This window comes from Arvicanthis niloticus, chromosome 15 (assembly GCF_011762505.2).
Source record: "Arvicanthis niloticus isolate mArvNil1 chromosome 15, mArvNil1.pat.X, whole genome shotgun sequence".
NCBI classification, from domain to species: Eukaryota; Metazoa; Chordata; class Mammalia; order Rodentia; family Muridae; genus Arvicanthis; species Arvicanthis niloticus.
Genome location: NC_047672.1, coordinates 37,334,895 through 37,362,360, shown reverse-complemented (window position 1 = coordinate 37,362,360; position 27,466 = coordinate 37,334,895). Strand labels below are relative to the sequence as shown.

The window sequence follows — 27,466 nt, the reverse complement described above, 5'->3', positions numbered from 1 at the left end:
TATATGGGTAGCCATTAATGAGAAATATATAGACATATATATTACATATATGCATATAACTAGTAAATATGTGCTAAATTTAGTAAGAAAAATAACTAAATTTATGTATTAAGTAAAACAGCTGCTATCAGAACTATACATTTTTTAATTAAGATGGTTTCTTCTTAGGAATAATATGACCCAAAGGATTATAAAAGAAACTATTAATGTTCGATTTTAAATTGCTATGCCAAGTCATGAAAAAGGAATCCTAATTCAGTGTTTCTGGGAATATAAAATAGTGCAGTCTTTATGGAAATCACTGTGGATTTTTCTTATAAAAACTAAAATGGAATTATCATATAAACCAGCTATGCCACTCCTGGGCATATGCTCAAAAGACTATATCTCAGCAGAGAGATATGTATACATCCACATTTATTCCTGCTCGATTCACACTCGAAAGGAGAAAGAATCAGCCTGGATGTCAATCACCTGATGAAGAAATTATGAAATGTTCTGTGTTTACACAATGAATTGTATTCAGCATTAGAGGAAAAATGAGATTATGAAATTTGAAGGACAATAGGTGGAAACAGAAAATATTATTTTAAGTCACGTGATCTAGGCTCAGCGAGATAATCACCACATTCTTTTTCTCATGCAGTGCCTAGCTTCTAATTTTTATGTGTGTGTGTATAACTGTGCTGCAGTGAGTGTGGGTAAAGGCCAGGAAACTCCAGCGGCCCACGTGAAGAGAATATTTAAGAGAGGAGAGAGGGGAGAATAATAAAACCACACGACACATGACATGAAAGTAGAAGGGAAATACTTAAAGAGGAAGAGTCCAAGTAAGTGTGGGGACAAGGATTTGGGGATAAAATCTGAAGGAAGGAGGAGAGCAACCAAACTAAATGTGCATGAAATGTCCTCGTCACTTTTATGACAATTAGAAACTAAAATTAGGTTTTTTGTTTTTTTTTAAGATAATGCTTTCTAAAATTGTAAGAAAAATTTTTGGAGGTGGCACAAAACAATATGCCAAATTTAAGCCAATCTTACTAATTCAAGGGCAAAATTCATTATCTCTATTATCACGGCAGGTTTAGTGGTTTCTTTGTGAGGGCCACCTGCTTTTTTCTTTTGCCTTGTCAATCTGGCTGTTCACACTTATACCCACCACCCTGGCGTTGATCATGCTATTGTTTGAGAGCATTGTGCTCTTCAAAAGGATGTGTGTGGGGTCATGCTTAGACCATGGTCAGCTGCTGTAATCATTACAATGGTTGTTAGCCAGTGAAAGCTTTTTTGGCAGGTTGCCACCAGAAGGCTACAACTTGCATTCAAAGTTTATTTTCATTAAGCTGTTGGGGCTTGCCATTCTGTTTAAAATGAGATTTAAATCCAGCTTAAAAAAAAAAAAAAAAAAAACTAATGTAAGCATTACAGAAACCCACAACTATAGAACGTGCTCCTGAATTTTTATTAAAAATTCTAATGATTGTCAAAAGACTGGCAGGAATCTGGACATTTACCTGTATGGTATGTATATTTCTGATGTGAATTATTAACATATGTTTACACATAAAATGTGGTGTATTTTCTTTCTTTTTTTTGGTAATATTTATTTATTTATTTATTTGAGTGTAGGTCTGTGAATATACCCCACATAGGAGCAGTGTCTAAGGACACCAGAGGGCATCAGACCTTCTGGGATTGGAGATAAGACCATGGGAGCCATCTCATGTAGATGCTGGGAAACCAATTTGTATCTTTTGGATGAGCACCAAGTGCTCTTACTCACTGAGCCATCTCTGCCCAAGATAGGACGTGTTTTAGAGCCAGACACTTTTATGAGCAGCAAAATTTATAATAATATATATCCTCTGATCTTTATTTTGCTATAAAAACAAACAGAATATAAGAAAAATATGAGGTATAAAGAAGGCATTTTCTTACTGTAGTAAAATTCTCTTTATTTTGCAGAGAACTTACATCTGTTGTAGAATATCTTCTGATAGACATCATTTTTTTTAAAAAAAGCTGACTACACTTTAGAAACCTCTTTTATGAAATATAATAGATTTTTTCTTTACAATGTTTTTAGTGCAATACATCTTTATCATAGTCTTTCCCATTACCCTACTCCTCCCGGATCTTCTCCACCTCGCTCTTTACAATAAGTTAAAAAGTGTTTCTTGGGTCAAATCTATTTTGATATCTCACTATAAATCAATATGAAATTAACTATACTGTGACACTTTGCTTTTTATTGATTATATATACCATTTGCTAGGAAGACATTTAGACATCAATTTAGGAAATAAATATGTTATAGTTAGTCAGTGATAGCTAAATGATCTAAGAATTTTGCTTAATCATTTTTTTCTTAATGTATGTACTTGGGTAATGTCAACTAAGAGCTATAAAATGATACCAGCAATCTAAAAGAGAAAATTTTGCTCACATGCAGTTTTCAGGTGTTATAAGATTATGGATTAAATAAATCTTTTTTATTACAATTATATTGCAATTTAAGACATTGTTGTCAGAGAAGCTGGTAGTAGAAAAGTCTCTAAGAGATACTAGGTTGATGATGTGAGGATTATACATTCAATTAGGTTAATTTAAGAACAATAACTCCATTATTCTGTTGTCCCTATTCTAAGTATTTCACATACCTAATAGACAGGTACATGAGTGTCCTTAAAGAAAAAAAAGGTAAATATTTACATTTATATGTGTGCTAATTGCCCTAATTTGATTTTCAGGTAATATATACACATACTCCACACATAAGTGAAATAATTATGTGTTAGCAAAAAAAAAATTCAGTATATATTGCTACTTTTAAATGCCAATAAATATCATGGGCCTCTGTCTTCTTGCTGGAAAGATAACAACAACAGCAGTAACACCAAAAAGCAAGGTGTCAGGGGCAGCCTTGCTCATACACGGGAGGCCTAAAATCAGCAATAGGCCTAAGTCAACTTGCTAACACAAAGCCTTGGTCTCTGTGGAAAAACAGTGAAACAGATAGCTATAAGATATTGTAAACAGGCAGCTTCGGTGGAAATTTACCAGCCTGGATACTCAGCCTTGGTGGATAGAACCAACTTAGATAAGGACAAGTGATTCATAAACAAGAATAGTGATCTGTTCCCTGAACCTTCACCCAGCCGATACCCTGTTCTGGAAGATATCTGTACTCCCCTTGAACACCTATGCTCCTGCATCATCCCCTTCCTCACATCCTGCCTTTATGTGCATATAACCCCTGTGTGAAAAATTATAATCAGCGATTTGATCAGACTATAGACAAATCGTGGTTCTTTGCATTCGTCTCTTTCCCCCATTCTCTCTTTCAGGTGACCTCCCCGGACCCCCGTTTACTGCCCTGCTGGACGGGGCAGCAAGACTTTTATTTTCTTGTATCTCAAACTTTTATATACACCCTATATTGTTTGTTTGTATGAACCCAAAATTAGTGTCAATGTAAATGAAACATATTTGTGTAGACATTTGTGTGCACTTGTAAATATTTACAAGAGATCTACGTGGCAATATGACAAGCAGGAAGTTGACTGACATTGCCTGACTCAGTGTCTCTAACTGAAACATGGTGCTGATAAAAGTGAAACTGAGCTGATAGTTTCGAATCTTGCACACGGAAACACAAAGATGCAAGAGTGAGCAGAACTAGTATCTAATAATTGTCTAAACCATCTGAGCACTAAGCATCCATAGGATGGCATCTCATGGGAATGGCGACACCTATGAAGTGTTGGCAAAGGAAGCTTGGCCACTTATCAACAACACCATTGTTTTACTGTGAATCACTGGCAATCCCTTTGGCCTCTGTACAGACTTCCTGGAAACTTCCACCATCTTCCACTCATCTGTAATATGAGTAACGAGGAGCGTTGATTTTTAAACCTAGCTCTAGAGAACTTTTTACTGGTTTGTGAAGCTCCATAAAAGTAAATCATCAAGGTGGCAGTTGCCGAGGACTCTGAAGAGTACAAACTAGGGCAAAACAGCACAGAGGGGAATTTTAATAAATGATTGATGCTTATGTTCTGTGAAATTAAGTGTCATTTATTTAATCTCATTTGACTATAAATGAACAAAAGAAAATCAAATTGTTATTAAACAACTTAAGATCATCAAATAAATAAGCCTTACTTTTAATAATTATACAAATTCGCAGATATTTGAGTTATAATAAGAGCAAACGAAATGTGAAGGTTTGTATGTGCATTCAGTACGATGTACAACGTTCCTAGAGTAAAGTGACATAGCTTTGCTGCATTAGAGCTGCTGCAGACAAACTATATATGCATATTTCAAAACATACCTCCTATAAACTTAATACTATTAGCAATAAACAACATTATAATGCTGCTCCTAAAGGAATCTCTATTTACATATAGTTTTTGTTTGCTTGTTTCTTTGTTTGTTTCTTTGTCTTGGCTCATAGTCAGAAACAAGGAACTACCATTGAAACTGAGCTGTGCCATCTCATTTAGTAGTACTGATGCTCAGGGCAGGACCTGATGGTACAATGATATGTAGGAAATGTCTGTCAAAACTTAGGATTCTTCCCTTTGAAACAAGAGCCCATGAATCAGGGATAACAGTGCCGTGTACAGATGCTGATGCCTCCTCTTTAGGAGCTTTGACTTCAGCAATTCTGAAATACTTGCTTAGTGGCAAACAGTTGCAGTTTTCAACTTACCAATGAGCAAGGTATATAGAAAAAGTAAGTTATAATGGTTCCAGAACAATTTTGTCAGAGTTTAAAAGGAATATGCCAGGTCAAGCAAACCATTTGTTTAGCCAGCAGGATGGTCAGCCTCCTGAGGCAGGCAGCCAGGCAGCTAGGAGAGAGGCTTTAGAGAAGGAGTAAGAGAAAGTATTAGGGAAATCCAAGAAAAGATAGAAATAAAAAAGGAAGTTATACTTTCCTGAGCAACTCAGAAAACTGGGCAGACTTGCCAAGCTGCGTGTCTGTGGTTGTGTAACACACAGCCCAAGTATTTTTTTTTTATTTGTTGATTTCATTAGAGTGACTTTAGATGAAAATTCGGAGAAACTCCGTTCTTGTTTTCTTAGAATTGCAAGCTGTAAGGGTGATCTGCCACTTGAGTGACAGTGACAGTCAATAAACTTTAATGTTTGACAAGTACCAGTGGATATAAGACATGGTGACTTTATTTCAGCGTATTGTCATCCTAAGTGCAGAGAAAACACCCAGGGCAACACACTGTTGTAACACTTTAATTGCTTCTTAAAGTATTATGCTTTCTAAACACACTTATTGGTAACTTTAATTTTTAAGGCTCATGTTTTTTTTTTTTTTTTCTGAAAAGCATTGTAAGAAAATCCTAAAACACAAAAATATTCATTTTTATCCATTGAAAATGAAGAACTCATCTGTGATACCTATAATATACAAAAATAAATGTCATAGCACAACAACCCCAGGGTGTGTGAGTGGCACATATATTCTAGTGATAATCAATAGCTATCTAATTGGATTTAAGAACCATCCATCGAGAAGAAAATCATGCTTTATACTGGAAACCTAGCCAACCATCCAGGGTTAGAAAACTCATGAATCTCAGAGAAGAATCTACAACCATCAATTTACAAAACTATTGCAATCTTTATCTGCATTCTAAATACGTGTCCTCATACCAACAGATAAGTGTTGTCCTTGCCCCTCATCAAGGAAGCTTCCTTTTGCAGAGACAATGACAGAAAACCACAATCAATCAAAATGCATCCTTGTAGAGCCCAGTCCTGCCCAGTTCATAGAGCAACAAACCAACTCTTATACATAAGCCTCATGTTATGGGAAAAGGGGTAGTAATATTGTAAGAGCCAGAGAATCCAGGAGTTTGCTGAGATTTTGTCTCTTAGAAATGTCAGAAGTGATGCCGATGAAGTTTCACCAAAATATGAGGTGAGCAAAGGCAACAACCATAGACATGGTAAACTGGATGGAGGATTTCTCACAAGGCATCAACTCTGTACAGAGAACTACAGGTGACTAAGAAGTGCAGAGTGGAGAAATAGTCTTCCCGGGAAGAGCACACCAATGTACCGAGGTGTTCCTTTTACACTCTAAAAAAATCGTTCCCAAGTCATTACAAAAGAAAGATATTTGTCTACTTTTTCTTCATAGCTTTCCATTGGTAAGTAAAGAACTATTGTACTGTTTGTTGCTAAACAAATATTTCAGAGACGCTGGTTAGAAAGTCTAACAGAGTAACCATCAACAATCTGCCAATGGATCTGTTTTCACTGGTTCCTGGGCTCCTATTTCAAAAGGGAGAATCCTGAAGTTTTGAGAGACATTTCATTCACCTCATTGTACTATCAAATCCTACTCTCCAACCATCAGTAAAGCTAAATAAGATGGCATGGTTCAATTTAGACAGCAGTTCCTTGCTTTTGAATGTGAAACCGTTATCCAATATTAAATGTTCAGCCCTCTAAGCATACACACAACTTATAGGTTACAGAGTGGGAAGGTTGTATTCAAGTATTTAGGAATATTTTTGTATGCATACACATATTATATATGCATGTAACAACAATTAATGAGAAAGAAGTTTTGAATTTGAAAGAGACCAGCGAAAGGTATGTAAAAAGGAAAGAAAGGGGAAAAAAAACATATAATTTGGGAGTTAGAGACACGCAGATATCTCTCTGAGTTCCAGATCATCCTGATCTGCAGAGTTCCAGAACAGCCAGGGCTAAATGGAGAAACCCTGTCTCAAACAACTAAAACAATCCTTCCAGTACTGTTCCATAGGAGTCCCCAACCTCATTCCAATGGTTGCATATGTTTCAATCAGTTGCCGGTACTGGCGGTGAGGAGGAGGTGGGATGGATGAGAGTGTAAGGGAGGTGGGGGGGGGGAGCACAGAAGCAAAGGAGAGAGGAGATACGATGAAGAACTCTGGGAGGGGAGACTAGAAACGGGGGACAACATTTGAGATGTCAATAAATAAAATAATTTAATAAAAGAACAAAACAACAATATAAACAAACAAAATAGAAATGGCTTTGGTTTGTGGACATTTGTGGACACCAACATTGCTTTTCTAAGGCTTTTAATCCTAGCACTTAGAGGAAGAGACTGGTGGATCTCTGCACATTCCAGGCCTGACTAATCTATATAGTGATTTCCAGATGAGGAAAAACTTCATATTGAGACCTTGTATCAATGTAACAAAAAAATGGATGAAGCGTGTTTCTACATCCATTTCCTAATGGCCAGTCCTTTAAGCTAAGGTACATGTCTTTTACTCTTAAACTATTTGGTGCATATTTTGGTAAAATTGTTGGAGTTCTGGGATGATTTTTTTAATTGGATATTTTATTTACATTTCAGATGTGATCCCCTTACCCCATTACCCCGCACCCGACCAGGAACCCCCTATTCCATCCTCCCTCCTTCTGCTTCTATGTGGATGTGCCCACCCACCCCTCCACCTCCTCACCCTGGAATTCCCCCACACTCGGCGTAAGCCTTCATGTTACCAAGGACCTCCTCTCCCACCTATGCCCGACAAGGCCATACTCCGCTACATATACAGCTGGAGCCATGGATCCCTCCCTATGTGTTCCCAGGCTGGTGGTTTAGACTCTGGAAGCTCTGGTTGGTTGGTATTGTTGCTCTCCCCATGGGACTGCAAGCTCTTTCAGCTCCTTCAGTCTTCTCTCTAACTCCTCCATTGGGAAGCCCTTGATCAGTTCAATGGTTAGCCGTGAGCATCTGGGATGATTCTTATCTCATCTTAAAATTTTCATGTTTTGAATAATTCAGACTAATGCATAAATTAAGTAGAAGAAAATCATTAGAAAAATCAAACTCAAGTTCATACTGAGTTTGTAACTGAAGATTTTTGTGTGTGTGTGTGATAAAACGATAATACTGGAGGGGAGAAGGAGAAAACCATGGGAGGACAGTTAGTGAAATCTTATGTGAATGTACACTGTTAACAGTCAGGACCAATCCAAGGACCTCCAGTGACTCAGCACCATGGGAGTTGTAAAGCCTTCCTCAATTCAGGCTTAGAAGGATGGCTATGCCTTCCTCTGAACCCTGTATAGATGTTGACAGTGTGTGCAGAAAATTTCCGTCATAAACTTCTTCCCATGGTTGTTTACAGCCTGAATACTCTTCCCCTACAGAGAATGCTTCGACTTCAATTAGCTAAATAAGCCTCCTTGTTTATTTGTTTGTAATAACTCTAGCTTCTGGTTCAGCTCTTTGCAATGACATGACTTTCCTGTTCAAATTTAGCGTACTGGCGCTTCTCCATCAGTGCTCTCAAACTTTATTTGTATCTGGTGGCTTTTCTCTGTCCATGTGTCTGTCTCTCCTTCATTACTTCATTAGCCTAGTTAGGTCAACCCTTGAAACTGTGGAGATTATACAAGAGAAGGCGGTCTGGTGGCCGGAAGAGAAATATGTTCCTATTTCAGCATACTTTAAACATACAAATAAATAAAATAAATCTAGGAACCACAAACAAGAGATTTTCAGTATTTGTTTTTCTGAGTCTGGTTTAGTTGGTTAAATATGTTGGTTGTACAGATGAATGATTCTTCCACTATAGGACATAATTTAGTATATGAAAAACTGAATAGAGTAAAATAAAATCAAATCTCATAATGTATGTATGTATATACGTATGTACGTATGCCACATTTTCTTTATCCATTAATTTGTTTGCAGACAGATGTTGTTTGATTTGTTAGTATTTAGTTTTTAGAGTCACTTGTAGATCCTGTGAATTAATTCTCTGTCAGGTGTCCAGGTAAAAAAAAGATGTGTTTTCATCTTCTTTTAAGCAGAGTAGCAGCACTGACAATCACTTGCCTGTTCTCCTGCCATATCTTCTAATGTTGCCCCAGGTTCTAGCTGACGTTTGACAGCAGTGCAAAACATAGCTCTCTGGAAATCTTCTGTTTGGCTTGGTCCAGAATTGCTGTTATTGCTAAAAATCGCAACAAATATATGTGTTCACAGAATCAAGTTAGTACAACTGTAGAATGATATATATTTTAGATTATAGTCCATGTTAATGTAGATTAATCCTGATATATAATTTCTTATTCCTAGAGAAGGTCTCAAGTTTCAGGAAAGACTGCTCTAGCAACAATTGACAGTGGCTATTAAGAAAAACTACAATAATTTTATAGTACAGTGTATATCACAGAGTTTTAAATCCATATTAATAAATGTAATTTTCAGAAAAAAAGAAACAATTCCTAATTGCATGTCTGTTCTTCATCCTGTTCCTATTTGGACCTGCTATTTAAATCTCTCCTTTTGCTAAATATATGGATCTCATTCAATAAATTCAACCTACTGTTGGTACTGAAAGGGGAAAGTAACCTGTCTTTCCAATTATAGAAAGAAAAATAAATGTAGTAAAAAAGGTCAGTGCTGTAGGCATTCTGTCTGGTGGTCTTTGTATTTCTTTGTGGACTGACCACTAAGTTGAACAGCCTCAAAGCTTATACAGAGAATGGTGTTCACATTTCTTCACAGGGAAGTGTCAGTTTGCTATATTGCATATGCAAATATGTAAATTAAGTAGGCAGTGAATAAAAACTTTCATTGATATTAAAAAGGGATGAAGTCTCATCAAAATTGTTTGTCCGTTACAGTGTTTCTTAAATGCTTAAAGATTATCCTATCTAAATAGCATGGAGAAAATTTATACTGGATAGACTGTGGACAGAGGTTGTAAAAGAATAGTTTCTGTTGTCATAGTCAGCACCTGTCAGTGCCTTAAAAAAGAGATCTATAATAAGAACTCAAAATATATATGTTTTGTGAAGATGTACAAGTGTTCATTTGTTCTGGGAGCATGGCCAAGAATGCAATTGCTAAGTCTGATGCTAAGTGTGTGTGTTTACATTTAAAGTGCTAGGTTGTTTTCTAAAGTATCAACACCACTTTAGATTTTTAACAGCGATGTCTGAGAGGTTTGCATTTCCCAGGCAGAAAACAGATAATATGGTCTACATAAAAGTTTCCAGAACACAGAAGAGCTGATGCAATTCTTTATTCTGAAGATAGCTGCCTCTCACACCCCTAATTGACTATGCTCTAGTAAGCTCAGTCAGTGGAGTTTAAGGAGAAGAAAAACAATAAACCAGTATTTAGAACACTTGACTGATTACAATTTGTAGATAAAAATAGTCTCAGTGCAGCTGATATCAAACTACACATATGACTTTACTGAAAAACAAACACACAAACAAACAAAACAAGGAGAAGACCAGGTGGTCCTCACAAGATGGCATATGCTTATTCCTACAAACTGCCGCACATTCGTGAACACACAAAACATGTGCTCACATGCATGTATACACACATACATGCTTAATCATGTGTCCTCACAGGAGTCACATACACATTAAATAACCCTCTCTGAATGTAGTTGGATAATGAAATAATATGGTATCATGAATTTATTAGCATAATAACATAACCATATAAAGATATAAAATAAGCGTAGATGCTATATTTTGGAAATAAATGGTTTATGTCAATGTAAAAGAATAAAAGAAATTGAACATTACTTTCGCCTAATAGTATTTATTTCGAGGTGGTTGGGTAATGAGTGAATTCTGATTTTCTAATTGTTTTATTCAATAATTCCAATTCACCTCAATGATAGATATATTTTAAACACACACCTTCAACTTTGAATATTATAGTTGAGATACCAAATTTTATGAACAATGTGAGACAAGCAGAATGTAGTAAATGATGATGGAGCACAAATTTGCTTCAGAAACACTGTTATTTACTTTAAATACAAATTTACAAATTTAAAGGTCATACAGAGCCAATCAAACACGGTTCCAGGAGAGAATTTTCTCCCTGTCTCAAAACCTTATCAAAGGGACTTCATGTTTACCCATGTTTATGAGAGGACAGAGTTAAATAGAGCCAGGCTGACTCCATGACAGTGTGCAACCTGGCAGTTTGGGAGACTAGGCCTAAGTTTCTGTATCTACTGGCCCACTACATAGTGGGAGCCAACTTCAATCAGACACCCATCCAGGAGCTGTAGAAACTGCCCCAGCACCTAGCTTGAGCCAAGTATAATTAATCAAAATTCCCCCAAATCCTCCAGAGCCCTAATCAATCACAAAGGTACCTATAACCCTGGAGATAGAACCAACCAATTAAGGGAAAGAAAGGTAAAAGTCCTATCCTAACAGGCTTTACATTGACCCAGCATAATCCACATGAAGTATGGTGAATCCTTGCATGCAGGTTCTCTGCTCAATAAATGCTCTTTGCTGTTGTGTAGTATTCTTCACAAATCACAGATTTGTATAAATTACATTTACACTCATGAAAGACAAGTTCTGGAGCATCATGACCATAAAGGGAAATCAAGTCAGCAAGGTGATCTAAGTCTGTATTCTCTTTTGTGCTATTTGGTAAAAAGGCCACTTTCAGTGTCTCTATCTCTTCAGATATCTATCTCTTCAGATATTTCTTCAAGATACTTCCATCATCAATAAGCTTGAGGGAAAGCTTGCGAAAAAGAGCCGAGTTTTCAAAGTTCTTTCTTTGCTGTCTTTGCTTCTTTAAAAGTGTAGAATGTCACAAAAATTCTGACTTTATCAATTGTAGGAGAGTGACCTTAGAAATTGTATGGCTGGAAACATTTCACTTTAGTAAAGTAGATAAGAATTTTGTAAATACCAATTTCGGTGCTTTAAATTATGGAGAAATTAAATATTATCAAAATGCTGTGTATCACATTTTAAAGACCAATATCTGACAGTAAATTTCTTCCTTCTATATGAGCCATTAATTTTTCTCTCCTCATTCAGTATATTATTTTTGGCGTATGCTCAGTGAAAATTAGCATAATTAAGGGCAAATTAACTAGGAAATACAAGTGATGAGCAACACTCATTAATATATTTTGTGAAGTACACTTTATCAGAGTAAATACACTACTTAAAAACCTTTGTTTTTCCTGCTTCATTTGGTCTATACTTACTGAACTATTTCAATTTGTAATGGAATTCCTGGAAACAGCTATTGGTATTATTCCACTACTAGAGTTAGCTCAGCAATGAAAACAGGATAGTCAAAATTATATGGTTCTTTTTTTTTTCAGAATTATCATTTGGCAGAGAGAGCAGTTTTTATTATATATAAATTAATGTAATGAAATACTGCTAAGTAGGTAGGACAGTAAATGCAGAACCAAGGCAGGGTTTCCTCTTTGCTGAGGGTTGTGCATGTTTTATGTATAGATGTTTTATTGATGATCTTTATGTTATTACAGGAAGTGTTTGGAGCAGATACAACAACAAAGTCAATAGTGCACAGACAGCCTGGGGTCTCGTGAGTAGATTTGTTATCTTGACCTTTAGCTCTAAATACCCTGTCCTGTTCTGCCATAATGAAAGCGAATGTACTTATTTATAATATAACAAGGCACAGGGAAAGATAACCTTGATGTAACTACAGTAACTATCAACACTTCAAGGTCTGGTTGTAATTTGGGTGTCCAAATTATTTCGGGTTGCTCTAAAGATGACTCCGTCCCCATGTTAATATCAAGGCCCTCTTACCCATATCCCTGTCACCATTTCCTCAGTACAACCAGTCCCTGCTTCATTATGGCAGTCAGGCTGAGAAATTACTTTCAATTTTAAATAAATAAAGAAGCTGAGAAAGTTAAATATAGATAGGTGATAGACTTAGTTGACCTTATCAAGAAGATAAGAATGGAGAGAATTGTTAAAGGGTGAGCTTAATATTATAATGCCATTTTTATTCAATGACAATAGATTACATTGTTAGTATGCCTATTTCATATGCATAGCCTTAAACAGTTGCATTTTTAAACATTTCAGTTTGTCTTTATTCATCTTTAACTGTTGGTTTTATTGGAGATATAAGAGTATCATGTATTTGCAGTGAACGACTTAAAATTATTTCTTTGAGCTTTTCAAAATTTTATCTCCTTTAAACACCAAACAGCAAATCAATGTTCTATTCAAACCTTCTATTCCTAGGGTAAAGGATCATGGAAGTGTTTATTTCCTCCCAATTTGTGAAGGATTTAGTAATTCAAGCTTTCATACTTCTTTATTTTGGAGACTATTGTCATCTTCTCAAAGTTTATGAAATTTAGTTTCTTCCTTTCTTTATTCCATTCTCAAACTTCTGCCTTCACAAACTTTCACACCTTGGGAGCAGCCACTCCATTTCCTTAGTTGGTCAAGAAATCACTTTCTGCTTGTGTATGCATGTTTGTGTTTGTGTGTGTGTGTGTGTGTTCGCGCGCGCACTAGAGAGAGAGAGAGTGCCTGTGTGCATTTGTGTGTACCTGTGGGTGTGGTCTGAATGTGCTGTTTGTGTATATCGATATTTGCATGAGGCTGATGCTAATTACATTCTTTGATTTCTCTCCACTGGTTCAAATTTGTTGGCTGGCCAAATAAACTCCAGAGACTCTCCTATCTTGTTCTCTCACTTGTCTTGTGTGCCTCTTGCACTCCTAAAAGTTACTGACATGTGCCACTACCTCAGCATTTACAGAGCTGCTGAGAATCTCAAGTTTATATGCTTTCATGGCAAGCAAGCACTTTACCCGCTGAACTGTCGCCAGAACCCCAAAATGTAGTACCAAAATGTACCCCACCCTACCCATATACTTCCTCTGTAATAACAACCCTGGCATTGACATCAGTAGACCTCACACATACTCAAACTTTTCGCTACTATTTCTGTTACCAAATAGACCAAGCAATAATTAGAAAAGGGATATTTACAATACTGTTCTGATTTCTTATTTAACGTTAGATAGGGTACAAATTTTAAGTAAAGCTGACTATAGTTGACAATATCCAGAAGTCATATGTGTCTAATATTCAGACATTAAATTGTTTATGAAAGTTACCCAGCTTACTTTAAATATTTGAGTCATTTTATTTTACAATTTATCTCTGTGATTTAATACATCAATGAAAAATAAAAAACAGAAAAACAAAATGAAACAAAAAACATAGACGGATATTAAAGAGGTACATTTCTATTTAATCAAAGGTGAGGGTAATTTAGAATATTGCTATAACAGAGAACTATATTGTTATCAGTAGTGTGTGCTAATACCGAGTAGTCTTTAAGATTAAACAAAGTTTGACTGCTCTCAGGGATTAGTAAACCAATGAGATCTTTACTTGTAACCAAGCAACCAAACTTGTTACTAGGCTACTCCCCAGAACATTTGAAAGTTCATTGCATGTTAGAAAATGACAGGGTCAGCAGTTTCAGACCCTGAAATCTTAATAAAGTTTAAAGAAACAGGTAGAAATTTTAGGGCCAGTTCATTCTTGTAATTTTATTGGTAAAGGAACTACTGATATTTCAAAGGTATTGTAGTTTCTATTAATCTTCTTTAGAGAAACACCCCAGCCAGTGCTGAGCTCTGAAGATGTTTTAGCCTTTCGTGTACTTTCTCTTTTGCTGTCACGAGCAGCCATTTTCAGGAATGAGAGCAATCTAAGAACTGGTGGAGTGGAACAGATACACAGTAATGTCATGTCAACATTTATTTATGACCTGCCAGTTAGGATGGACAACATCTATCTGGATGATTTTAAAAGCTGCCCTCATGGAGAACTCCATAGTGAGATAGTATGTCTCACTTGTCACAATGGAAATGATGACAAGAGTATCCATATCCACACTGTCCACTTCCCCTTGTCGTATATTAATCATTTCATTTTCACTTGCCTGTCATGGTATTCTCACTTCAGGGTAGGAATTTTATTAATTCTGATAAACCCTATTTGCTTTATATATCGAAAGCTTTCCTTATGGTTGGATTTTTAAAGGTGTGTGCAATTGTTCCTCTATATGGAATTTGCCTCAAATTGTCATTAACACCAAAGTAGTGAATGTGACCAAATCCTGTGGCTGATAGTGACATTACACCAGCCTTAGCATACACTAAAATTGTCATCCCGGGGATGACTAATTTTAGTCATAATCATCACTTACAATCTTGTTGCCTTATGTATACGACTTTCCCAAGGATATACCCATCCACCCATTAATAATTTGCTTAAAATATTTATCCAGTGTTTAATCAATGGCAGGCCTTGGGAAGTAATAATTTTAAAAACTCCATTTCATTCCCCCTAGCAAAAAAATATATACACAAGGACAAATGACCTAGCATACAGAATTTATTACAAGACCAAAGTAACATATAACACAGTATTTTAAAGTCCCATTCCCTTTTATCACAGGGTAATTTGGCATTGTCTGGCTGGGAAGCAAGCAGATGTCAGTGTTTAGAATTGTTATACCTAGCAAGAGAGATATTGTGTTGCTAGGGAGAAAAAAGTCAGGGAGTATTAACAGAATAAAGGAGTTGATGGTGAAACTAAAAATTTTGCTGTGGACAAATGACAGGCAATTGGGAGTCCAGCTACATTTCCATGACAGAAACTAGTTTGAAGAAGAGATAGCTGAGCTCAAAACAAGCAGTTTCTTTCTTTTTTTCTTCCTTGCTTCCTTGCTTGCTTTCTCTGCTCTCTCTTCTCTCTCTCTCTCTTCTCTCTCTCTCTTCTCTCTCTTCTCTCTCTTTCTTTCTTTTTCCTCCCTTTCTCCCTCTCTCTCCCTTTCTTTCTTTCTTTCTTTCTTTCTTTCTCTCTCTCTCTCTCTCTCTCTCTCTCTCTCTCTCTCTCTCTCTCTCTTTCTTTCTTTCTTTTCTTTTTCTTTCTTTTAAAATCGGGATTGCTATTTAAAGTGGAAGTTTACTCAGTGTGATCATCCCTAAAGGTTCACTAATTCTTTGATTGCTATCATAGGCAAGTATTAAATGAAGATGAAACTTACTTCTAATGGAACTCAAGGTAATTATCATCTTACATTGGTTTAAATGCACTATCATCTCTCTAACTTAACTCAGACCAAGAACGTTGTGTACTCTTCCTTTATTGAGGTGCTTAGCATTGTCCATGTTTGTAAAATGCCACACTGCATGTCTTAGCTTAGCCAAGAGAACTCCTTCATACAGTTCCTAATATGAACAATTTGCACAAAGAAAGCCTAATATTTAAGAAAAAATCAGTTATGTGATTCTGTATATTATTGTCTCAAAAATATATTTATTCTATGCAGTCAACTTGAACATGTAACATTTGATACTAAAGTACAATGGCCTGTTTGTTCAGTAAGTGCTCAAATTAGTAATGCACAAATTTTGCAAAAAGATTTGCCTTGAGCTTTTCAGACTATGACAAGCTAGAAGACCCTGGAAAATATGTATTAATCAATTTCTTTGTGCTCATGGTTATGTAGACATAACACAGTGACTGCTTTAATTTCATGTAAGGTTGGGGGTACACTTTCTGGTGAAGTTATCTGGTATCTTTGCCTATAAGTCCAAATTTCACTCCTTTCTTTAACAGTAAGGTGTTATATCTAGTTTTTCTTTCACATATTATTATTTTGGCAATGAAATTCTATTTTTATTATATGGAATTTGAAAAGCAGTTATTCCCTTGCATTTTTGCTACTTCACAGGTGCAGTGAAACAATTTCTCACTTCCTGGCACTATTCAAGTCTGCAACTGTCATAATCTTTGAAGTTCTTTTGAATGTATATTTGTTTTATTCTTTTTCATGTACTTTAAGTGGTTAATTATTTTGTCAGCCAGAACATGATTCTCTGAATTTGTTTATTTCATATAGTGTACTTTTCAGTGTTCTTTATACTTGTCCCAATTTTTCATTGAAGATTTGTTCAGTATACTATTTATCATTCATATTTTTGTTACAGTAAAATAGTATTTTCCTATATTTATTATCACTTCTTCAACATTGCCACTTTAAATACTTAACACATTCAGACACAAACTTTTTTATAAATATATATATTTTATATTATAAAATATATTTTTTATAAAATATAGATTTTATAAATCTATAAGTGAGTTTTTATTTCTTCTGAGGAAAAAAATGGGAGGATTGTGAGAGAATAATTTTTATCTATTTATTTTCTTTTCATGATACAGTTCAACTCATCCGATTAAAATTACGTAGAAAGCATTAAAACATTTACACACATTGCTTTCAATAGCAAAACCACAAAGTACCTATTTTTTAACTGTCTGAGATTACTGAATCTGGGAGAAAGGGCTTTTAGGGGAATGAGGGAGAAGAGGGATGTTTATTAATCTGGTAAAGAATTTATGATATCCAGGAATGGCATCATTGGTGTTGATAGAATCCTTTCATTTTTCTAATCCAGGGACTTGGAACATGTAAATACCTGTCATATAAATACCCAAGGCTAGCTGTACTGATCTTGGACAAAACAATGAAAAAATATCTACGATTATCCTTTTTGTGTGGTTATTTTTGTAAGACTATTGTGACCATACTGTAAATAACAAGTATGATCTTAGTGTTTGTAAATCAATTTGATTGGTAACTTAACCAAAGGAATTACATTAGAGATTATAATTTCAATGATTTTTCATGCTTATCTCAAACAAATAATGAACTCATTTTTGTAGTAAGGTTCACTCCATCTTTAAGATGGAAAGTTTGCAGTAGTAAGCAACATATATCAATTAAGAACTTCTGACAGAGTAGCATAGAAACTGCATTTCAGAATGAAAATAACAGTGACCCTAGAGTGTGATATGCAGTTTCTACTTAACCAAGCATTAACCTGACAGTAGCGTGTATTTACATATTACAGTGCAATTAAGCATACAATAGTTTGAATAGGAAATGTCCCTTGTGGGAAGTGTGTTGAGTATGTGGCTTCTCTGCTAGTCATGCTAGTTTGACAAGTCCCAGGAACTTAGAATTGGGGCCAATTAGAGGAAGCAGGTCATTTGACTCTGCCTTTTAAAATTGTGCCTAGTCCCTGGCCCCTCTTCTTTCTGCTTCTTGGCTGCCAAGGGGTTAACTGTGAACCGGCCATACCCTTCTCACAATGAGGGGCTGAAACCTTTCAAACAGTGAAACAAATAAATCGGTTAGTCGCTTTATAAGTTGTGTTCAGCCAGCTGTTTTAATCACAGCTACAGAGAAATTACACAGACCTTGAAACAATATAAAACAATGTCCATTCATTAGTAAAAAAAAGAGTAATTGCTCCTTTTACAACAATGGAGTTTGACATTGCATTCGACACAATAGGTCTGAAAAAAATAAAAGAAATGTCATAAAATGGTTGTAGTTTTTCTATTATTCCTTCCAAACAATTTCAAACCTATATGCAAGGCTATAAATATTTAAGGTACTTTCTTGATATAATTCTAGCAATTGCCTAGTTTTTCTTGTTCTCCTTGAAACTTGTATTCATTGCCCACATCTGTAAGATAGAAACTGTTAAAGAAATGACTCAATATTTTCCATATCCAACCAAACTCATATTCCATATTCATAATATTTTGTTTCACAATAGGCAGTTACCATTCCAACTACCTTTCCTCCATCCTTATCATATTACTTTAGACTGAGCAACATAATACTAGTCTCAGACAGGCACAGCTACTCCTTGTCAGTTAGTATCTTGTCTTGAGTTGACTTTGATATTATTGTCACAGATCCCGTGACACTGAATAAATGAGCTTCTCATCACAGAAAATGGTGAGGGACTCTAAACTGTAGTATTGAGTTTTATTTTGTTCTTTACTTCTTATTATTCACCTGCTCTTGCCTGTTGCCCATCATAATTTTAAAGTTCATCAGCATGTCTATGAAGAAGAAATAACTCATGAAATTGATGTCGGTTATGAGAATAAAGTTAGTTACCAACTTCTTTAACAGAAGGTCATTGGCAACAAGCTCAAGGGCACTGAAGAAAATAATAATACTGAATGTCAGTGATGTTCACAAGTGTGCTAACAAACATTTTTTTATTAGATATTTTATTTACACTTCAGATGGCATCCCCTATCCCCATTCCCCACCACCCCCCTTAGGAAACCCCTATCCCATGCCCCCTTTTCCTTTTTGCATGTATACATTTTTTAAAAATAATGTTAATCATAGGCTTTATAAGTTTGGAATTGTTCAATCAGAGGTGTAACCCACTGACCAACCTAGATATAACAACTATCTTTGACTGGTGGAGATACATGAATATCTGCCTCCCTGTCTCCCCCCTCTTTCTCTCTTTCATCACCTAGCTTCTCCTCTCCTTCTTCTTCTCCTCTTCTTACTCCTTTTCTTCCTCTCAGTACTCCTCCTACCTTATCTCCTCCTACACATCACCCTTCCTGTTAAAATGAAACTTTTCTCTCAAAATACAATTAGAGCATAATTATGCCAATTTGTACCAGTGAGGTACAGGATAGTCCTAATACCCAGTCCATCCTTTTGTTGACTAACCAGCTCCTCTGTCATCTATTCTAACTAAAACACTTAGTTCTGAACCTGGTTTTAGGATGAATGTCAGCTGACGACCATCCACTCAAATCTTTTCTCTTAAGGTCAATAGCTATATGTTTTCAACCCCATCAGAAATCCAGAATGACTGAGTTGACTATAATTGTGGGAAGCACAAATCATAGTTTCTAAAACTTAGCCAATTTATAGAGACCTCTGAACACCTGGACACTCGCTCTACTTAAAAACGTTGGAGCATCTGTTCTTCTGCCTTCTGGCCCAGAATCATCTGACAGACCTTAGTGCTGAAGAATTATTAAGGGCTGATTACTCTGTCTAGGCAGATATAATCAGTCGACTATTCTGCAAGTGTGTCCTTTTCTGGACAGTAATTTGTCTGTAGAAGGAAAGTGGCAATTCTTGCCTAGTGGCTGTCTCACCACAACTGGAGTAACTCCAAGGATGCTCAATTTCTTCTTAGAATTCAATATAGGAAGCTGTCCGGAGCAGACAGGTCTCTAATGAAAATGAACATTAATACTGAAATGTTTGTCATGTCAATTCTAAGGATTTCTGATGTTTTGAAAACCAGCTATCCATGTAAGGTAATCTGGACTGTTGCCTGTTAACTCCACTCAGCTATTTCTAAATAAAACATAGAGAACACCCTTATAATAAACTCCAAGTCATGAATTTGCTATAGTCCCTTAACTCACAGGCTGACCATCTCAAATCAGTTAAAAAAGTTAAAGAAGGACTGAGTCTAAGCTTTGTATTCCTAAATGTGTTATACTGGTACAATGCCTATGAGAGTAACAATATTCATCTCACTCTTATATCACTAAGAAGCTCATGCCAATGAAAACCTTAAAATTTGTAAACAAAGTAAATTGGTGTCATTTAAGAATTTATATCTTCATCTTGATATTAATTATACAGATTTCTACTAATAGGTTATGGCTATGCAATAAACCCTAGCTAATCCTCTCTATTCTGACAAAACCACTACTTTTCCCTAGAGAGACAGCCCAACATTTACCACCTTAGTCCCCAACCCAGGGAATAGGGGCGCTGAGTCATCATTAGCTTCTTCAAGCTGATTATGGGCGTTGAGATATTAGAAGAGGAGTGGGGGAAAGAGCAAATTGATAAGCCTCTGATGCTGTGTCTTCGCTGCCTCCAGATGGAATTCCCAGACCTCAGAGGTTTGAGCAGGTCTGCCCAGCTTGCTTATGCTAACAAACATTTTGCAGTAACAGAAATGGCGATTATTATCCGTGGTTAAAAAACAACCACAGCATTGAGTTTTGTTTTTGCTGTTTTAATCATAAGTCACTGAAAAACTATTACTGACCTCCATAGTATGTGTTAGGGCAGCTTTTCAAACAAGATCTTACAATGTATACAATGTGAAAAAGTGGCCCCTCCGGCTGAGGCAAAGGTAGGGGCTACTGGGACCATCTTTATCATTCATCTGAGAGATCTTCGGGAGAATGTCTGAATGGATGGTGGTTTTTGAAATCCCTGTTCTGTAATTCTTCTTTTGTGAAACATTCAAGTCTTGAAAATGCCAAGTCTATATATTTCATTAGGAAAAATAAGCAAAGGTAACATAAAATAAGTAAAAATTTAGACTCTGATCCCAAGTCTTAGTGCATAAATGTTGGCTGACAACCTGGCAGTGGTGTTGATACACATTTTATTTACTTATTTTTATTTTATTCTATCTTTTCCCATTGATGTCAGACAAGTCCATCCTCTGCTACATATGTATCTGGAGCCATAAATCTCAATGTAAATCCCAGCTCTAAGAGACATAGGCAAGTGCATGTCTGAGGCCATCCTGGTTTACAGAGGGTGTTCCAGGATAGTCAGGGCTACACATAGAATTTCTGTCGCAGAAACAAACAAAAACAAACAAATAAAATAAAAAACCCTGTTGACTGAAATGGTCCTTAAACTTCAATTCTTCAAAATATCAAAATCATTATAAAATGTTAAACTTGCTGAACACATATCCCCCGAGCTAAGCAGAACATTTGAATCCCTCTAGATCCAGACTAGAGACTTAATTATTCTAATTGATTATAGCAAATTATTCTTAGTAGTCTAAAAGGAACCCGTGGGGATGATTTAATCAGAATTTCTTCATTATTGCTATCATCTGTCAATATTGACACATATTTCATTCTTTATTAAGCAAGAAAAATAGCTTCAAGCATTTTTAACTATGGACTCACCCATTTCTCTAAAGACGGTCATTCTTTCAGGAGCCTTGTTTGGGTTGGCCCCACGTGAGCAAACCCTGTACTTAGTGAGACTTTTCATAGTGAAAAGGAAGCACATTCCAATGACCAGTAGAAAGATTTAGAAGTCTTGGCCCACCATGCAGCTAGGGAGCTTTCCTGACTTTTTTTTAATGCTTTATATTAAATTTATTCTCCTTTTGAAAAATAAACTTTGCATCTGTTTTTATTGGCAAGGTAGAGAAGACTTTAAAGGAGGCTGTTTTATTTGTTATTTGGGAAATTTTGTTGGTTTTGTTTTATGGATTGGGAGGAGGGGGTGTTATTTGTGTGTCTGGTTAAATTCCAGCTAAGCAGATGCTTGTCTTCAGAGAAACAGTTGGAACACCAGTATGTGAAATCCCTTTTCTCTTCCCCTTTAAACTCAGTTTTTATTTATTTAACAACAGCATGTCAGTATTCAGCCAGTCACATTCTAAAATATAACTTAGCCATAGCATTAGGATTTTATTGTGGGTTTTTTTGTTTTTTTTTTTTGTTTTTTTTTTTTAGCATATTAGTATAGGTTTGCTGTCAGATCACTCAACAAATATATTCTTTTTCATGTGTCCACAGGTAATGGGGTGAAGTGGCTGTTCACTTGCCAAGTACTGAAGTAGAACAGGATGATTAATCTCTACAGCTGGCCCATCTTCTTCACAAGGTATAACCATGCAGTCTGCATTCTAATTCCTCTTTGCAATGAGCAATTTGCATGCATTAAATGATCCTTGTCATTTCCTATAATTAGAGTGTAACCACATAGTATAGGAAATGATTGAAGTATCTAACACATGAGCTAATTAATGCCTTATTGTTAAGTCCCGCCCAAATAATAATAAAAAAAATAGACAGATGAGAGAATTCAAAGCTACAGATTGGATTCTCCTCTTTTTATTCTGCATTATAAGTAATACTGCATGTAACTATGAGTGAAATTGAATACAACCAAATATAGCAAAAATAGGAGTAGCAGTAGTTTTGTTGTATTATTGGGAGAAGTAAATGGCTCCCAGTATTCATAACACATTGTCCATAAATATAAAAATATCTTTGATCTGTTAAAATTGTAACAATTCTTAGAAAGAAAATTTGATATATTTTAAAAGAAATATTACTGCAATTACATTAACGTAAATATTAAAGTGAATCATCTTGAGTCATATTATAAAGGTTGATTTCTCTCTTTCTCTATGTTCTCTCTGTCTGCCTCTGTCTTTCTTTTTCTTACTTCCCCTTCCTCCTTCCTTTTCTCCTTCCCTCCCTCCCCCCTCCACCTCTTACAAATCTTTTGAATAAGAATGAAACAGTGTCCGATGACCATGACATTGGTTGAGCAGAACACTGTCTCTGGTTAATCATCTAAAGAACTGCAACTTATGGTCAGTAAAATACTAGGGAAACTAATTTTGTGTTGAAAACCGCACTAGCCCCGCGTTCGGGTGCCAAAAAATGTCGCAGCCCCAGCGAAATGTTGAGGCCCGGGCTGCCCCGCGTTTGGCAGCCACTGTATCCCGGTCCAAGCTGCCGCTCCGGTCCACGGGTCGGGGTTCAGCAAGAGAGAGAGAGTGAAGACAGATTCGAAGAATGGAGACCAGACAGTGTGTTTCAATCCCGTTTATTCTTCAGTCTCTCTTCCTCTAAGTGTCTCCTCTAAGTGTCTAATTCTCTACCGTCTGCCTCTGCCTTTTATATGTCTCACTTCTAAGCAATGCCTTATGGTCACACCTTTAATCATGCCCTTAGGTCTTGTCTCTAAATCTGATCTCTACACTTCTAAGTCATACTCTTAAATTACACACCTTTAATCTCACACACCTTTAATCTCACACACCCAAGGTATCTAAACCAAGATTATCGGAGTGTTCTCAGCTGTTGTAGGCTATTGTAATCCAAGTCTCATGTCAGGGTATATGGCTCAAGATGGCTGCAAAGCTGATAGCCGCTTTCTGCTAAAAGTCGGCCCCCAACAATTCTGATTGTGCTCTGCCAAGAACTGCTGCTATTCTTTTGCCTGGCCTATTGCTATGTATGGACATAGCAGGATTAACCAAGGAGCAAATGCTTTCATTTTATGTTATTTTGTGCTCTTGATAAGAACTCTGTAATCAGTTACTATGTATGCTGTGTGTTTATCTTTATATTTGTGTATAGTGATATCTTGGTATCAGTGGGAGATTTACTCCAAGGTCCTCATTGATACCAAAGTTAATGATGTTAAACTATATTTTATAAAACCTTTGTATATAACCTATAAAAAGCCTCCTGTGTGTTTATTTCCTTTCTGAATTACTTAATTAATTATCATAATACATTATTTGAATGGGGGCAATATAAGTAGTATCTACATGTTCATTAGTCTACTATACATTGCATTTAAAAACAAATTTTAACTATATTTGTTGTACTTACATAGGACTTCATGAATTCAAAAAACAATTGTGAATATGAGAAATATATGCATTCATATAGTATATTTCTATATAGTAATGTTTATGTAACTACACAAACTATTTGTACAAATGTATTAATTATAAGATAAAGTTAAAAAATATAGATGTAAGTAATGTTTAGTTAAAAACAATTAATTAGCCAGATAGTGGTGGCACACGCTTTTAACCCCAGCACTTGGGAGGCAGAGGCAGGCAGGTTTCTGAGTTCAAGGCCAGCCTGGTCTACAGAGTGAGTTCCAGGACAGCTAGGGCTATACAGAGAAACTGTCTCAGAAAAAAAGAAAAGAAACAAACAAACCCAAAACAGTTAATTAAATAAGCAAAGCAAAAAGAAGAGTAATTTACTGTAGAACACAAATGAATATTAATGATAGTACAATTTACTTTAGAGTTTTTAAAATATAAATTGAAATTCAATGGATAGAAAGGGACAGTTCATTCCTTTTTAAAATTTGTTGATAGTGCATAGTATTTAAGATATACTACTATAATGACATACCAGCTTTTATAAAGAACAGAAAGCAAGGCTTTACAAATTATTTCCCTACTAATTTGCTAACATATTATTTACAAACAACCCCATAGCTATAATGCAAAAAAAAAACCAGCTTTAGTTACAACATTTTCAAAGGGCGAGTCTTGACTTAATATCTTACTCACTTTCACTTCTGAATAGAAAGGAAGGAAGTAAAGGAATGAAGTCATTAACCCTGGAACCCCAACTTTCTACAAAAGCTTGGAGTGTCATAACTTAGAGCTAGACTAGAATTTTTCTTTCCTTCCTCTGCCTCCCAGGTTGGTGACATCACCAGCTGCCTCAGACTCCTGAAAACACTCTTCTGTACTCTTCTCATTTTCCAACAGGAATGCTACCCAAGGGAAATTAAGGTCACCAAGGAGTCCAAAATGAAGTTTTCCAATTTCTGCTGAAGAAGACTTTAACTTCTCCATTGCTGACTCTTGGGGGTTGGTTTAGTGCTATGTATACAAATGCAAAGTTCTGAACCCCAAGATCTGTTTGACCCCAGACAAATGAGTTGTCCTACACTGGCTTTTATTGTGTAAATCTTCCTCCCTAATTTAAAGCTACTGGTTAATAAAAGTCTGTGATTGGGCAGTAGAGAGAGAGAAAGGCAGGACTTGAAGATTTAGTAAAGATTATCAGGAGAGACCACAGGGAGGAGAGAGAAGATGTGAGAGGAGGAGGCTGCCATGAAGTCATATGGAACATGAGTGCATGGCCAGGAGACATGGACCGTAAGGACAAGCTGATGGGACAGAAACAGTCAGGGCAAGGCTCATACAGCAAGTAACAATAAAAATATGGTTGGGGTGTAAGTTAAAATAGCTCAGAACATGCCCAATCTAGGTATTACAACTTTTAAATAAAATACCAGATTTTTTTATTCTTTTTTAATGTATTTATTTTTTATTTATTTTTATATTTTATTTACATTTCAGATGCCATTCCCTTTCCCCATTTCCCCTCCCTAGAAAACCCTTATCCCATGTCCCCTTTTACTTTTTGCATAAAATACCAGATTTGGGTATCTTTTATACAGACTAGATAGAATATATAATCCATTTACAGCTGACTTTTAATTTATGCATTTTACTTAAATAATTTTAATATTCTCTTTACAGGTGAACTAAAGTTTATGTCACTGGAGTATGGTGGTTTCAAGTATACACACATGGTTTGGTTAATTTAATTACTCTACTGCTACACTCCTCCCATTTTAGGACTGTTGGTGTGAATAGATTCAGATTTATCTCTGGACATTGCAGACACTAAGGGACATCTTTCTCTATTCACCCTACTTCATGAAAAGTTTAGTACTTTAATTCTCTAGAATTTTAGTCTCTTCTTGTATGTTGAATATGAAGTGTCCCTCACAGACTCCTGGTTGATCACTTGATGTGGAACTCCTAACACTGTTTTGGAAGTTGCGGAACCTTCATGAAATATGGCCTCATTGGAGGGAGCAGACCACTGGGGGAAGCTCCTTGGTTGTGGAGGAGCAGTGCCTCCTCTCTACCACATCCCCTGATCCTTGACATCTGTAGACATGAGCAGCCAACCCCTCTTCAATTCATCATTCTCTGTACCCCAGAAAGATGCATCTTTCAGCTTCAAATTCTCTCCCTCCTTTGACCTCCTTTCGTGTGAAGCTCTATGTACTTCTTAGTTCACTCAGCTCTTCCACATTCTATCACTCTACTTACCCAGAATTAAATGATAGATGTGCTTTTGATTCAAAATTCAAATTATTAATGTACGTGTGCATTCTTAGATTCTATTGATCCTTTGACTGTAAATATAATAAATATAAGTGAGAAATTGTTATCTTTTCTCACCATTTAATTTTGGGATATTTCTTGGAAAGGTTTCATTTAGCAAATACCTAATAAATACAGATCAGTTCCAGATTCCTTGGAGAATTGTACTTAAAACCTTCCCAGAAGTGCACATCATGAGCTTAGACTATTGTGTTTATATCTTACTAGTTTAAGCTTTATTTAAACTTTAGTAGAAGAGTTCTGCTCCCTATGGTTAATGTACAGCTTAAGAGAACAGATTTAGGTAAACAAAATGCTACAGCAAATAACTCCAAATTCTAATGCCACAGAGCAATATATTTATTTCTTGCTCATTAAATAGCCTCATGTGTGGGGAAAAAATCTCGCGGGGCGGGGGGGAGGGAGTTCGGCGGCGGGGTCTCATGGAGGGCTTCCCACACTGCCACAGAGGGTCCCACATTCACACAGCTGTCGGTGGGCGGGCCAGCGGCTGCATCGACAAGGTTCCAGAATTCCAAAAGCTGGGAATCTGGCGGTGAGACCAGGCGACACGTGGAGTCCGGTTTTCCAAAGCTTTATTGTTCATGGCATGTTGAGTGGGTATAGATGGTATGCGCTTCCCCGCCAAAAGCCAGGGGAGCCTGACTTTTATAGGGAGGGGAAAAGAGGAGGGAATAACTTAATTAGCTATGCCCCTGGCCTTTAGATAACTCATTAATATTTAAATCTCTGGAAGTGGAGACCTCTACCTGTGCTATGTGATTAAAGGTTGCAGGTTAAATGGAGTTACCTCATCCAAGACCCAACACTCATGCACATGCTTGGCAGAACTCAACTGCCTTTCATGTTATCACTTACCTTTTGCTAAGATCCCTGGAGTGCACTGAATGTCCATACCAGTACCAGAACAATGGAGATATCAAGATAGAGGGATTTTTCAAGTTTTATGAACCAATGAACTCTGCTGTGTACCAAATGGTTTGAACTATCCCTGAATGTAGACTTCTGAGATGTTA

The 27,466-nt window shown here is 36.2% G+C and overlaps 1 long non-coding RNA gene across 3 annotated transcripts in view; it reads left to right on the top strand.

Annotated features, from left to right (window-relative positions):
• Positions 1–26,479, top strand: part of LOC143434559 (uncharacterized) — a 116,778-nt gene extending 90,299 nt beyond the window's left edge. For 2 of the 3 annotated variants that reach the window (XR_013104157.1, XR_013104159.1), the window contains 4 exons: positions 12,330–12,388; positions 15,871–15,915; positions 22,273–22,360; positions 25,014–26,479. This is a non-coding gene — a long non-coding RNA (uncharacterized LOC143434559). The remainder of the gene's footprint in view (positions 1–12,329; positions 12,389–15,870; positions 15,916–22,272; positions 22,361–25,013) is intronic. The other variant, XR_013104158.1, reaches the window with a different exon arrangement.
• The last annotated feature ends 987 nt before the right edge of the window (positions 26,480–27,466 follow it).